This window comes from Bos indicus x Bos taurus, chromosome 24 (genome assembly GCF_003369695.1).
Source record: "Bos indicus x Bos taurus breed Angus x Brahman F1 hybrid chromosome 24, Bos_hybrid_MaternalHap_v2.0, whole genome shotgun sequence".
Lineage (NCBI taxonomy): Eukaryota > Metazoa > Chordata > Mammalia > Artiodactyla > Bovidae > Bos > Bos indicus x Bos taurus.
This window is the reverse complement of record NC_040099.1, coordinates 60,278,546-60,294,728: the sequence shown is the minus strand read 5'-3', so window position 1 is coordinate 60,294,728 and position 16,183 is coordinate 60,278,546.

Here is a 16,183-nt window from a genome sequence, read left to right as displayed (position 1 = left end):
GAGAAGGTCATTACTTAACTACTGCAGGATGATCAGAGAAAGTGATTCTAATAATGGTAATAGCTAACATTTAATCAGTGCTAATATGGGTCAGCACTAAGATATTACAATATCTTAATATCTCAGATATTAAGTCTTGAGTCCTCTACACAAACCTATAAAGCAGGAAGTTACAAATAGAGACCAAAAAGGAAGAAAGCTGGCAGTTCTGTTTTCTGCTTCTTTTTCTTAAAAAAAAAAAAAAGTTAACGACATTTTCCTTATTAATTTTTATTATTATTGTTCATCATGCCGAGCTGCTTGTGGGATCTCAATTCTCCAACCAGGGACTGCGCCCAGGCCTCAGCAGTGACAGCACCAAGTCCCACCGGGACCGCTAGGGCTCCTCTGGTTTCTGCTGCTGCTGCTGCTTTTTTTTTAACTTGGAAATTTGGGAGACTCCTTTCCAAAAATCTGAAAATTCACAGTTCTCTTAGGAGAGGTCCTGGCACTCCTCTCCATGAACTTCACAAAGCATAGCACTTCCGACATTAATCGAAGAGGTGAACCTGCCGAGGAGTCACGGATGCGCCAGAAGGGTTCCCAGCAGCCCCTGATTTGCCGTGGGCATCGCTCTGGGCTCACAGGCGTCCTGAAGGCAGCGGCTCCGCCCTCCTGCCCCTGCTCTGCTCTCCTCACTCCACTGAACTGAAACGAAACTTTTTTCTGATGCGATCCACCCAGCCCTGGCATGCTTCTCATTCCCTTGACTTCCTCATCTGTCCCAGGCTCAGGGGTCCTCCTGGGCTAGTTATCCACCAGAAACCTCAGAGCCTTGTTTGGAGCCTTTCTGCTCCCCGCCGCCCTAGTCGCCAAGTCCTGCTGCGGCTTCCTCATGTCTCACACTCCTTCTCCTTCCTGCCTGCAGTCTGCTTGTTCATCTGGCCCCCAGGGGCCAGCTCCTGCCCCATTTCTCACTCTCGACTCCCGTGTTCACCTCTTGAGCTGGGCCTCAGCAAACACTGCAGCTTCTCTCGAGAGCCCTAAGAGAGCAGGGGAGTTGCCGGGCCCTTTGGTACCGGCAGGATCCTGTAGGGTCTTCCCAGGACAGGCCTTCCCCACGTCCTCTGCTCCAGCTCCTCTCTGAAGTACCTGCTGCTGCTGCTAAGTCGCTTCAGTCGTGTCCGACTCTGTGCGACCCCATAGACTGCAGCCCACCAGGTTCCCCCATTCCTGGGATTCTCCAGGCAAGAACACTGGAGTGGGTTGCCATTTGCTTCTCCAGTGCATGAAAGTGAAAAGTGAAAGTGAAGTCGCTCAGTTGCATCCGACTCTTAGCGACCCCGAAGTACCTAGATAAGAGTATTTGATGCTCATTTCCTGAGTTATTTCGCAGATGTGAAAAACCCCCACCAAATGGAGGACGTTGACTACTTGAGGACCCTGAGCACATAGCCCCAGGACTCCTGGAGCCCAAGGGTGGATAATGTTAACCCCGTGACAACACCTGCAGCCTTGCCATCAGCCAATCAGAGAACTGTGCACCAGCTGATCACGTGCCCTGTGACCTCAGCCAATCAGAGAACTGTGCACCAGCCCATCACGTGCCCTGTGACCTCAGCCAATCAGAGAACTGTGCACCAGCCCATCACGTGCCCTGTGACCTCCCCGCCCCAGGTGCTGTATGCGTGTTAGTGGTGCCTGGCTCTTTGCGATCCTGTGGACTATAGCCCACCAGGCTCCTCTGTCCATGGGATTATCCCAGCAAGAATACTGAAGTGGGTTGCCATGCCCTCCTCCAGGGGATCTTCCCAGCCCAGGGATTGAACCCTGGGGATCTTGCATTGGCAGGCAGATTCTTTATCACTGAGCTACCTGGGAAGCCCTCCCTGCCCCAACCTGCCCTTTAAAAATGCTTTGCTGAAGCCCTTCCAGGAGCTCGAAGCTCTGCGGCGCATGAGCCACCTCACGGCCTTTCATGTCTTGCGATAAACCTTCTCTGCTCCACGCTCCGACACTTCAGTTTGTATGGCCTCACTGTGCCTCCTGCACAGCGACTCGTGTTAACACCTTGCTCAGGGAGCCACCTGTCTCCAGAGACCAGGGGCAGGATAGAGGCAGCAGTGTGCCAAGCATCAGAGAACAGGAAGGCTCAGGGGAGAGACGAACGCGAAGGACGGGAGAGCACAGCTGGCCCTGGTCCCTGGCCCTTTCCTCCTAAGTCTGTGCTTTCAGTTCAGTGCAGTTCAGTTGCTCAGTCGTGTCTGACTCTTTGCGACCCATGGACCACAGCACGCCAGGCCTCCCTGTCCATCACCAACTCTCAGAGCTTACTCAAACTCGTGTCCATTGAGTCAGTGATGCCATCCAACCATCTAATCCTCTGTCGCCCCCTTCTCCTCCTGCCTTCAATCTTTCCCAGCATCAGGGTCTTTTCAAATGAGTCAGCTCCTCGAGTCAAGTGGCCAAAGTATTGGAGCTTCAGCTTCAGCATTAGTCCTTCCAATGAATATTCAAGACTGATCTCCTTCAGAATGGACTGGTTGGATCTCCTTGCAGTCCAAGGGGCTCTCAAGAGTCTTCTCCGACACCACAGTTCAAAGCGTCAATTCCTCGGCGCTCAGCTTTCTTTCTGCGCTTTTGGACTTGGCCTAAGCCATGGACTATGACCCTCACTCATCCTTTGCTTCCATGGTAACCTGACTGTCCCCTCCTTTACCTGCTTCTCCTGTCCTGAGCTTTGGGAAATAGCAAAATCCTGCCAACCAAAACATCCCTCTATACCAGTACAGAAGAGAGAGAACATGATTTATTCCCGAGTGTGCATCTCAGATCACACGCAGGCAGGCAATCTGTGAGAGCTGGCTGGGTCTGCACGGAATTTCACGCACGTTGATGCAGTAGAGGAGAAGACAGGACAAGCAACGCTTCTCTAACCTCCTCCAGAGACACGTGAATGGGCCTTGTGTTGGTCTCTGGTCCTCCTCAGGAGAGACTGCTGAGCTCGATTCAGAGGGACGTGTCTGCATGTTCAAGGGTCAGAGGGCCCATGACCTTGCACTGTAAAATCAGAAGGTCAGGCCTGTTACTGGAGCTCTTATCTTTCCAAGGAAATATCCTGACAGGGAGGCTGGGGGCAGCTGCCTACTTCCGTTTCACTGAGGAGGGTGCTTCTTCACCTCACCCTCGTTGCAGGAATCCTCCGGCTTTCAGTGCACCCATAGACGGGGAGCTCCCCGCCTCCTGTCTGCACTCTGTAACAGCCCGCGGGAGGGAGAGTGCTTCAGGCTCGGATGCGGGGCCCCATCCTCCTCCCGGGGCCAGCTAGCTCAGCCGTCCCCACCCTTTTTGCACCAGGACTGGCTCCGGAAAGCCATTTTTCCACAGACAGGGGAGGCCAGGGAGGGCGGGGGTTGGTTTCAGGATGATTCTAGCGCATTACGTTGAATTTGCTCTCTATTTCTATTATTATGACATCGGTCCCGCCTCAGACTATCAGGCATTAGATCCTGGAGTTTGGGGACACCCGATCTAGATGTCACAGGGCTCTCCTATGGCTGGCTCTGTGTTAGGATCACCCGGGGAGTCCAAAAAGATTGTCATGCCAGGGCTCGTCCCCAACATATTCAAATTAGTTTTAGTTCGTTGGGTGGGTTGTTGACAGACTATGAAAGCTCCCCACATACATGTGTGTGTGCTCAGTCGGGTCTGACTCTCTGTGACCCTGTGGCCTGGAGCCCGCCAGCCTCCTCTGTCCATGGAATTCTCCAGGCAAGAATACTGGAGTGGGGTGCCATTTCCTCCAGGGGAATCTTCCTCGAGGGAGGAAAGGAACAGACCGAGCTGGCTCCATCTTAAAAAAGAAGAAAACTCCATCTTGCACTTTCAGTGAGCTTTGGACTATGTGCCTGGCAGCCATGTAACCTGGTAACATTCCTACAGCCGAACTGGCCTCCCAGACTGATAAGCACCAGATCCCATACCAAGATCTCCTGTTGCCAAAAAGAATGCAATAACCCCTATATAGTCAGTCACCTCTGTAATCTTTATGGCCCCCATTGGTGTAGGCTACAATGTATAACCAGCTGACCCTTCCGATTATGAATCATGGCTGTAACCTGACTGTATCGCCCTTTAACACTTTCCAGGCTAGGTTTAAGGAATCTGGGGATGTGGGCTTGAGCAGTACAGTTAAGGTATATAAGGTTTTCACAAAAGTCGGTCGGGGGTCCTGGCTAAAGAGGAGACTCTGCCTCGGACCCGCGGGTGCAATAAACTGCCCTCCACCACCCACGCTGTCCTTCTGAGTGGGTTTGATTCCCGGAGCGTTTGGCTGGAACACCTGACACAGGGGTCAGACCCGAGTCCCCTGCACTGGCGGACGGGTTCTTCTTTGCCACTGAGCCACCAGGGAGGCTCCCGAGGGCATCCTGACATCCAGCCAGGTTAAGACCTGGATTCCACTAGGAAAAAAGGCTTGGTGCCAGAGATTGAGAAAGCCCTTCTGGTCTCCCTGTTGAATGAATGCCTTTCCTGTCTTAAATCAAAATTCTTCCTCTAGCTAAGTCCACCAGAAATTGAAATTCAGACCTGTGGCTGATTCCAGGCTTCCCTGCAGACCGCAGTCTCTGGTGGCCTCTGGTCAATTCCTAAAGCCTCTTCAGGGCAGGAGTCAGGCAGTAACTGTCATGAACTGCGGGCTTTTGATGTGCTGAGGCTGTCTGGGTGATTTTCTCCATAAAGACAGTGAAAAACCTGAGCCTGGAGAAACATCACAGCTTAGAAACTACTTTTTATTTTCTTTAGGTCTATCAGTTCAGTTCAGTTCAATTCAGCTCAGTCGTGTCCGACTCTTCACGACCCCATGAACCGCAGCACGCCAGGCCTCTCTGTGCATCACCAACTCCCGGAGTTCACCCAAACTCATGTCCATCGAGTCGGTGATGCCATCCAGCCATCTCATCCTCTGTCGTCCCCTTCTCCTCCTGCCCCCAATCCCTCCCAGCATCAGAGTCTTTTCCATTGAGTCAACTCTTTGCATGAGGCGGCCAAAGTGTTGGAGTTTCAGCTTTAGCATCAGTCCTTCCAAAGAACACCCAGGGCTGATCTCTTTTAGAATGGACTGGTTGGATCTCCTTGAAGTCCAAGGGACTCTCAAGAGTCTTCTCCAACACCACGGGGAGGGCAGTTTCTTTTTCCCTTCTACCTCTGGGATACATTTCTATGCCCATGGTGAGGCTGCCCCTGCCTGGGGTGCCACACCAACAGATGGAAACGTAGGCAGCTTTCGTGTCCCTGTAAATGTTCCGCTGGACCAGATCTATGTTCAGTTAACCAATCCCCAGACCACTTCCCCGATGGCTCAGATAGCAAAGAATCTGCCTGCAGCGCCAGATTCGATCCCAGTTATAAATTATCCTTTTGTGAAAGAAATTCACATTTGTCTGGGCTTTCCTGGTGGCTCAGTAGGTAAATAATCTACCTGCCAACGCAGGACACTGGGGCTCATTCCCTTAGTTGAGAATATCCCCTGGAGAAGGAAATGGCAACCCACTCCAGGAGTCTTGCCTGGAGAGCCCAATGGACAGAGGAGCCTGTTGGGCACAGTCCATGGGTTGCAAAAATGTCAGACAGGACTTAACAACTAAACAACAACAACATTTACATTTATTAGGGAATCTCCATTTGTAAGGGTGTCTTTCTACATCAAGAAGAGAAGGATGACTTAATCCCTAGCAGCTCATCAAAGGAGAAAGCAAAGACTTTGATCTGCATAATAGCCATGACCTTGTTGCTTGTTACCATGCTCTTCCTGGTCACCTCCCATTAACAAGCCTTTCTCCACCTCTCGACATCTTTCTCTGTCATCTGCTAAGGATGCTATTTAAGTTTCTGGCCTGGGCCATTTCAGGGACACGCTCACTTTTCCTGGTATTCAGGCATGTTTGTTTGTCTTCTGTTAATCTTTTCTTGTTTATTGCCATCTCAGCCAAGAACCTAAAAGGATAGAGGGGAAATTGTTTTTTCTCCCTTGCAGTACTTTCTGCCACTTCATTTTTTTTTTTCTTTTAACTTTTGTAACTGAAGTACATACTTCAGTCCTCCAGTCTTTAAAACATTTTTTCTTCCCTCAGGAGTATAGCACCCCAAATAGCTCTCTTTGACATATGGACTATTTTGAGTTAAAGGCTGTTAAGAACCAGTGGATGCAAGGAAAGCTCTAAAAACAGGCATATGTTAGTTATCTGTTTACAAAGGAAATGTACATTTATAAAGAAAATTTCCATTTGTAAAACTATCTCCCCAGCCTGCACCAGGAGAGGAGGACTTTCAACATCTCTCCAATGGAGAAGGTACCTACATAGGCCTGTGTAACACGTCCTATTAAATAAACACCTTTCGTTTACTCTACTTTTCCTTGTCATCTTCCCATAACAGGCCCACACCACCCAGAAGGCCCAAATCCCTTTTCCTTTGTTTTGCCTAGAGTAGTGTATACACTTTAATCATCTGGCTGTCCTCTTTGTGAAATCCCATGGAAACGTATGCTTGTAACCAAGCAGGATCCCAGGGGGTTTAGGGAGGTGGGGACAGGCCTTCCCCCACATCCTCTGCTCTAGCTCCTCTCTGAAGTACCTGGATAATAGTATTTGATGCACATTTCCTGAGTTGTTTTGTGGATGTGAAAGCCCCCCTCCCTCCCATCAAACAGAAGATGTTAACTACTTCTTGCTTTTGAACTGTGGTGTTGGAGAAGACTCTTGAGAGTCTCTTGGACAGCAAGGAGATCCAACCAGTCCATCCTAAAGGAAATCAACCCTGACTATTCATTGGAAGGGCTGACGCTGAAGCTGAAGCTCCAGTACTTTGCCACCTGATACAAAGAGCTGACTCACTGGAAAAGACCCTGATGCTGGGGAAGATTGAGGGCAGGAGAAGGGGCTGACAGAGGATGAGATGGTTGGAGGGCATCACTGACTCAATGGACATGGGTTTGAGCAGACTCCAGGAGACAGTGAAGGACAGGGGAGCCTGGCGTGCTGCAATCTGTGAGGTCTCTAAGGGGTGGACACCACTTAGGGGCTGAACAACAGCTACTTGATGAGCCTGAACATATAGTCCCAGGACTCCTGGAACCTAAGGACTGATAAAGTTAACCACTGTGACGCCACCCAGCTACCTCATCATTAGCTAGTCAGAGAGCTGTGCACGATCTGATCACAGTCAGGAAGTGTGCTGTGACTCTCCTGCCCACACCTGGCTTTTAAAAACGCTTTGCCAGAATCCTTCGGGGGAGCTGGAGGCTCTTCAGGGCTTGATCTCGCCCGTCTCCTTGCCTGACCTCGCAGTAAACCTTTCTCGGCTCTAATTCCAATGTTTCGGTTTGCTTGGCCTCACTGTGTGTTGGGTACACGAACTTGCATTCACAAACACATCATTAAATGTGTGTGTGTGTATTTTCACCTCTTGTTAATTAGTCTTTTATTTTACTATTATTATTGTTATTTGGCTGCACTGCATGGCTTGTGGGATCTTAGTTCCCAGAGTAGGGATTGAACCCACGCCCTCAGCAGTGAAAGTGTAAAGTCCTAACCACTGAACCACCAGGGAATTTCCAATTCGTTGGAATTGGATAAAATTTCCAATTTTATCAATTTGGCGCCAACCAGAGAACCTAAGATGGGTAGAGAGAAAAAAAAAATTTTTTTTTTCCCTTCCCTACAAAACCTCCAGAAGCGGCTTGGTTCTTCCATCTCTCCCCTCCCATCACGCACAGCAGCCAGCCAGCCAGTGAACCGGGGGTGGAAACAGCTGTGATTCTCCAGTGAAAAACTCGCTCAGCGTGAGAGGCGCATGTGACAAGGCAGGGCGCGGCACCCCTGGGAGGCCTGCGGCTCTCGCATCCAGACTTCCTGGGAAATCAAGGAGAAATAACAGGCAGTTCACATTTGCAGCCAGCCAGCCTGGGTGGCATGCTTTGAAGGGAAGCGTTCAGAAACCCATCCTGGAGCCAGGCCGCTCTGACTCACTGGAGATCTGGGGGCCTGTCTGCCCTCTGGGGCAGCCTCAGGAAGCTGAAGGAATCAAGTCAAGACCCTTGCAGAGCTGCTGTGAAGAATCACAACTCCTGTAATACACACTCCAACGCTGATTAAAAAATTTGATTATATAACATTAAAAATGTCACAATTACCTCCCTTGGATAATGGCTTCAACTGGGGTGTGGCTTCAATATCAGCCCGTGACACAGTCAACAGGAAGGCTTTTGTCCCTGTTTTTGAAATAAAAATGAGTATAATCTAAATGTACCACTACCTGTTTCTCAGTCCGATGGATTGTTTTCCTTAGACATAAACTGGATGTGCTCCTAATAAGAACTACTCATTTATGTATGTTTTTTGCTAAAGCAAATCAATGCAATATTGTCCTTGCTTTTTTTTTGGCCAGAACGTGCAGGTTTAGACTTCTCACCCCAGGGGAAGGGAGTGTGTGCGCAGGGACGTCGGGCAAATGTGTGTTGCACATTTCGATGGGTGTGCTTCTGAACATGGGGAAGTTTTCTGTGTTTTTTCTTGTGATGAATTGGGAAGGTCATGCTTCTGAGCCTGGGTAAAACCTCCACTTGCCAAGTGAAAACACAAAACAGGCAAACAGATAAACACAATTTTTTAAAAAGTTAAAAATGAAACAATGGGAAGGCCAGAAGCCATCTAATTTCAGTAATATTTTCAATAAATTAATGGCTCGCGTATGTGGCAGCAGACACTTGGAAAAGACTGAGCTGACAGATGGGCACAAATAAAACCATGGGAAAAGTGGGAAGGATGGTAAATCCTATCTGCAGGCCATTTTTATCCCCCTTGTTAATTAACCACCCTGCTCTTCAGCAAGAGCCGTGCTTATTCTCCTTTTCACTCTGGAGTTCTGTCACTTCGTATTGTTTTCTGTCAAACGTTCTCATATTTCCCTCCACCGTGTGTGTGTGTGTGTGTGTCTGTGTGTGTGTCTGTGTCTGTGTGTGTGTGTTTCTGTGCCAAATCAGCTTCGATTTCCAACCCTGTGTTCTCTCCCACTTTCCCTACAGTGAGGTTTTTGCAGGGGAGAAACCAAGGACATTCCCTCTACCTCTTGTCAGCTTCCTAACAATTTTCTTGCTCTTAATGTCCAGCAACTTTCCAGCCCCAGGGAATACAAATTCCTCTCCTTTTCTAGAGACTGTTGTGGGCTGTTCTCACTGCCCATCACTAAAATTGCAACATGGCGTTATTGATCTCACTGTCTCCCTTTTTTTCCTCTTAGAAGAATTTAACAAATGGATTGGTTCTGCCCTGTGTCTTTTAAGGGTTTATATTTTCTGATGTCTGGTTTGGCAGCCGGGCAGGGTCATTTAGTTGAAAGAACATGGGCTTTAGAAGCAGCCAGCCCTTGGTTTATCTTCTGTTTTTTTTTTTTTTCTTTCCTATTAACTGGATGACCTTGGGTAAGTTCTTTAGTCCCTCTGAGCCAGTGTCTTCATTCCGATAATGATTCCTACCATCTGAGTTTGCTGATGGGTCTCAGGGAGACGTGACACATATATCATCCAGCACCTTCTACTTCTCTGATAGCAGAATGCTGGAGAGATATGGCAGTCAAGGGGACTTCAGGTCAATCGTAACTTTCTCTTTTGCAGATGTAATGCCTTCTTCTCTTCCTGCCACAAAGAAAATACAGTAGCTGAATCAAACGAGACCTTTCTGCTTTTTGAAAGGTTTTGATTGGGCCCAGCTCCTTAAACAGAATCCTCTTTGGACTTCCCTGGTGGTCCAGTGTAAAGAATCCACCTGCCAATGCAGGGGACGCAGGTTTGATCCCTGGTCTGGGAAGGCTTTACATGCCACACAGTGGCTAAGCCTGTAGGCCACAAGTACTGAGCCCAGGTGTCCCAACTGCCAAGCCTGTGTGTCGCAGCTGGAGAGTGGCCCCGCTCTGCAGCGGGAGAAAGCCATGCGCAGCAGCAAAGACCCCACTCTGCAGCTGGAGAAAGCCCATGTGCCACAGCAAAGACCCAGCTCTGCAGCTGGAGAAAGCCCATGTGCAGCAGCAAAGACCCAGCTCTGCAGCTGGAGAAAGCCCATGCACAGCAGCAAAAACCCCGCTCTGCAGCTGGAGAAAGCCCATGTGCCGCAGCAAAGACCCAGCTCTGCAGCTGGAGAAAGCCCATGCGCAGCAGCAAAGACCCCGCTCCGCAGCTGGAGAAAGCCCATGCGCAGCAGCAAAAGACCCCGCTCTGCAGCTGGAGAAAGCCCATGTGCAGCAGCAAAGACCCCACTCTGCAGCTGGAGAAAGCCCATGCGCAGCAGCAAAGACCCCACTCTGCAGCTGGAGAAAGCCCATGCGCAGCAGCAAAGACCCCGCTCTGCAGCTGGAGAAAGCCCATGTGCAGCAGCAAAGACCCCACTCTGCAGCTGGAGAAAGCCCATGTGCAGCAACAAAGACCCCACTCTGCAGCTGGAGAAAGCCCATGCGCAGCAGCAAAGACCCCACTCTGCAGCTGGAGAAAGCCCATGCGCAGCAGCAAAGACCCCGCTCTGCAGCTGGAGAAAGCCCATGTGCAGCAGCAAAGACCCCACTCTGCAGCTGGAGAAAGCCCATGCGCAGCAGCAAAGACCCCGCTCTGCAGCTGGAGAAAGCCCATGCACAGCAGCAAAGACCCCACTCTGCAGCTGGAGAAAGCCCATGCGCAGCAGCAAAGACCCCGCTCTGCAGCTGGAGAAAGCCCATGTGCAGCAGCAAAGACCCCACTCTGCAGCTGGAGAAAGCCCATGTGCAGCAACAAAGACCCAGCACAGCCAACAAACACACAGAAAGAGAATCTTCTTTGGCCAGAGGAGACTGGGTTTGTGGTCACATGGTTCAGCAGACATCTGATATTCCTCCTCTAGGGGCCTCCCAGTGGTGCAGTGATAAAGAACCCACCTGCCAATGCAGGAGATGCAAGAGACGTGGAGTTCGATTTTCTGGAAGAGGAAATGGCAACCTGCTGAACATTCCTGCCTGGAGAATCCCAAGGACAGAGGAACCCGGTGAGCTACAGTCCATGGGGTCGCAGAGTCCAACACCACTGAGCACACATATGCCTCCCCCGGCATCCTCGTTCTCCTCTTTCATTCTCGGTGCTCAGGAGTCATGGGGGAGGCAAGACGGAGAACAGAAGATGATGCTGCAGTTCTCCTTCCTGTGCAGCCGCTCAGGTGTAGTGGAAGGCCAAAGAGTTACGGTGAAACTCATTGAGAAGTTGTCTAATCTGAATAACTCAGGTTTCTGCCAACCATCACCTCCCCAGAGAAACCTTACCTGACCATAGGATTAAAAGTAATTTCCTCAGTCACCCTTTAGTCATCATTCTGCTTTACCATCATCAAAGCACTCACCACTATCTGAAATTACTTGCAAATTCATACGTTTACCCATCTATGTTTCTTGTTTATTTCCTCCACTGAAATGTGAGCTCTGTGACAGCTGGAACCCTACTTATCTTACTTTCTGTTGTAGCCTGATTGCTTGGAGCAGTGTGTGACAAAACGAGCCCCCCAATAAATGTTTGTCCCATAAACAGTCAGGCTGCAGAGCTTGCTGGAATGTTGGAAATCATCCTGGCAACGATCAGTGAGCATGTGCAGCAAAAGATCTGGCTTAGTCTGGGCTTTGTTGTGTAGTTGCTAAGTCGTGTCTGACTCTTTTTTGACTCCACGGACTGTAGCCCACCAGGCTCCTCTGTCTATGGGATTTGCCAGGCAAGAACACTGGAGTGGGTTACCATTTCCTTCTCCGGGAGATCTTCCTGACCCAGCAATCAAACCCGTGTCTCCTGCATTGGCAGGCAGATTCTTTACCCCTGAGCCACCTGGCAGCCCAGGCTGGGCTTAGCTGACCTTACTGGTTTGTTTACAGGTCTGCAGGTGGAGTGGGTGTGGCAGGACACTTTTTTGTTAGATGCTAAGTGCACCCTTGGAGAAGGAAATGGCAACCCACTCCAGTGTTGAATCCCAGGGACAGGGGAGCCTGGTGGGCTGCCGTCTATGGGGTTGCACAGAGTCGGACACGACTGAAGCGACTTAGCAGGCAAACTGCACCCTAGCTTAGCAGTGATATACCCAACTGTGACATGACTCTTTACCTACCTGGCAGCAGGTAAAAGATGTTTTCTTTATCTCACGGATAGTGACTGACACACATCATTCCTTCCTATTAAAACACGCTCTGGGCTTGTCTTCTGGAGCACTAGTCTCTCTTTACCTACCTCAGTAACCTCTGCTGGCTTTCTTCATCTCTCCAAAATCTTGACTCTCTGCTCATCTTTATCAACATTCATGTCCAGGTTATTTATCTAGTCATATAACATCAAACACTTTCCTATTCCAAACACTCTCAATTTTATATATTCAGCCCAGACCTTTGAATTCTGACATGTATTGGGTTGGCCAAAAAGTTTCAGTTATGTTTTCACCTTTCTTGAAATAATAAAACATAATAAGCCAAAAATGTTGCTCTTTTCCTACCATCTTCAATATAAAAATGGCTACACAAAAATTCAACATTTTAATAAGCTTTTTTTAAGTGCACACTATGACAGCTGTCATAATAAAATGTAGCAAAATTGTTTTGAATGAAATTAAAGATAGCTGAGTGCTGTCAGAGCCATCTTATGGAAAATACTGAAAACTTTTTGGCCAACACAATATTTTGTTAAAATGTATTATTTATGACCGCAGTGGGTCTTTGTTGCTACACGCAGCTTTCTCTAGTTCCGGCCGTGGGTGCTGCTCCCTAGCTGTGGTGCCCGGGTGTCTCACTGGGGAGGCTCCTTGCGCTGCAGCCCCTGGGCTCTCGTGCACGCGGGCTGTGGCAGCTGTGGTGTGCAGGCTTAGTTGCCCCACAGCATGTGGGATCCTGCCGGACCAGGGATCGAACCCAGGTCCCCTGCACTGCTAGGCAGATTCTTAATCGCTGGACCGCCAGGAAAATCCCCCAACATTTCCAGACATCCTGGAATGTGAAGTCAAGTGGGCCTTTGGAAGAATCACTATGAACAAAGCTAGTGGAGGTGATGGAATTCCAGATGAACTATTTCAAATCCTAAAAGATGATGCCGTGAAAGTGCTGCACTCAATATGCCAGCAAATTTGGAAATCTCAGCAGTGGCCACAGGACTGGAAAAGGTCAGTTTTCATTCTAATCCCAAAGAAAGGCAATGCCAAAGAATGCTCACACTACCACACAATTGCACTCATCTCATACGCTAGCAAAGTAAGGCTCAAAATTCTCCAAGCCAGGCTTCAACAGTATGTGAACTGTGAATTTCCAGATGTTCAAGCTGGATTTAGAAAAGGCAGAAGAACCAGAGTTCAAATTGCCAACATCCACTGGATCATTGAAAAAGCAAGAGAGTTCCAGAAAAACATCTACTTCTGCTTCATTGACTATACCAAAGCCTTTGACTGTGTGGATCACAGCAAACTGTGGAAAATTCTTCAAGAGATGGGAATACCAGACCACCTGACCTACTTTCTGAGAAATCTGTATGCAGGTCTAGAAGCAACAGTTAGAACCAGACATGGAACAACAGACTGGTTCAAAATTGGGAAAGGAATAAGTCAAGGCTGTATACTGTCATCCTGCTTGTTTAACTTATATGCAGAGTACATCAAGCGAAATGCTGGGCTGGATGAAGCACAAGCTGGAATCAAGATTGCTTGGAGAAATACCAGTAACCTCAGATATGCAGATGGCATCACCCTTATGGCAGAAAGCGAGAGGAACTAAAGAGCCTCTTGATGAAAGTAAGAGAGGAGAATGAAAAAGCTGGCTTAAAACTCAACATTCAGAAAACTAAAATCATGGCATCTGCTCCCATCATTTCATGGCAAATAGATGGGGAAACAATGGAAACAGTGAAAGACTTTATTTTCTTGGGCTCCAAAATCACTGCAGATGGTGACTGCAGCCATGAAATTAAAAGATGGTTGCTCCTTGGAAAAAAAGTTATGACCAACCTAGACAGCTTATTAAAAAGCAGAGACATTACTTTGCTAACAAAGGTCCTTCCAGTCAAAGCTATGGTTTTTCCAGTAGTCATGTATGGATATGAAAGTTAGACTATAAAGAAAGCTGAGCGCCGAAAATTGATGCTTTTGAACTGTGGTGTTTGAGAAGACTCCTGGACTTCCCTTGGACGGCAAGGAGATCCAACCAGTCCATCTTAAAGGAAAGCAGTCCTGAATATTCATTGGAAAGACTGATGCTGAAGCTGATACTCCAATACTTTGACCAGCTGATGCGAAAAGTCAGTCTTTTCCTTGGAAAAGACTCTGATGCTGGGAAAGATTGAAGGCGGGAGAAGGTGACGACAGAGGATGAGATGGTTGGATGGCATCACTGACTCAATGGACATTAGTCTGAGTAAACTCTGGGAGCTGGTGATGGACAGGGAGGCCTGGCATGCTGCAGTCCATGCGGTTGCAAAGAGTCAGACACGACTGAGAGACTGAACTAAACTGAACTGAGTATTTCCAAATACCCATCTGATATCTCCATATGGATCCTGGGGTTGATTGCATTAATATCCACACCCTTTGCCATGTGACCTTACATTTTCTGTCGCTTAAGAGGCAAGGTCTACTCTTCCCTCTACCCCTGTTGAGTCTGGGCTTAGCCATGTCACTTGCTTTGCCAGATGAATGAAGCCGAATTCATTGTGTGTAAGCTCCAAGCCTACCGTTCAAGAGTGGGCGTGCATTTCCACTTTTGTCTCGTGCTTTGCCCTGTCATGAGAAGTACTAGGCCAGGTTAGTCCTCTGGTCCCAAGAGGAGGATGAGAGACTTAGAGCAGAGCTTCCCAGCCAAGAGGTCTCAGCCAAGCCAGACAAGAACAGATCCCCAGCTTACCTGTAGACAGGTAACTTGCAGACAGGTAGTGAGTGAACCTAGCTGACATTAGATGAGTGCAGCCTAAAGCGACTAACGTTCCTCAACCACGGGCACTATAATAAGTAACTATAGCTTTAATCATTGAGTTTTTTCCCTAATTGATTTTAGATATAATTTGTGTAGTAAAATTGCTTCTGTTTAAAGGGTATAATTCAATGAATCTTGACTGTATACACACTGGCGATTTAAATGTACTTCCTTGGGACTTTCCTGATGGTTCAGTGAATCTGCCTTGCAACGCAGGGTACACAGGTTCGACCCCTGGTCGGCCAACTAAGATTCCACACACTGCAGAGCAACAAAGCCTGTGTGCAGCAACTAACACCCAATAAAGCCAAAAAAAAAAAAAAAAAAAAACGAAGAGAAAAGTAAATTTCCGAAGGAGGAATATTGTAAACCTGTTTACAGTTGTATAACGTGGTTTGCCACTTTAGCTGGTAAACAGAAACATTACCCTGGTTTTGCAGGAGCCTCTAAGGCCTGCTGTTGTCTACATGCAATGCAATTCCTGCAAGTGATTCTTTTTTTTTCTTCTATTATGCTATTATTTTAGCATTCACTTTTATTATGTAAACTATTTTTATGACCTATAACAATGTTGTTCAAGTATTCATAAAATAACGATGTAACTGCTCATCCTGAAAAATGCGCCCCCAAATCAATAGCTTTTGAAAGGAAGTTATAGTGATAAGACATCAAGAATAAGGGCAAAGAGCCACAGTGAAACACGGTGCAGTTAATATGGGAGACAGCCTCTGTGAAATATTAGATGTAACACCGGGAACAGGAAAAGCGGCTTTCAAGCAAAAATATGTTACAACTTGTAAATGTGCTCTGAGAATGCATCTGTCTTGTTTTATACTTATTCCCTTGAGAAAATCATCCTTGAATTATGCAAGTTTGAATTATACAAGGTCTTGTGAGACGTAGCTTTTGTATGAAATAAGACCTCCCCACATTTTACAACCAGAAATAATCCAACTTAAAAAAAGTGCTGCTGGTACTTAAATAAACAAGTTCCAGGTTGTCTTATTAATAGAAAAACTGCAGCTTTAGATTATATAATCCATCAATTTGAGTTGCTTAAAAGTGCTTAGTAAAGCCCATGTGCAAATAGGTGTAAAGGAAATGTTTTTGGTGATAAGAATCGGGTAGTTAATATTTCCAAAGCATTTTGGTCAGACATGTGAAGAGCTAAATTAATTTCCTTGACATGTTTAGTAGAATGCATAGT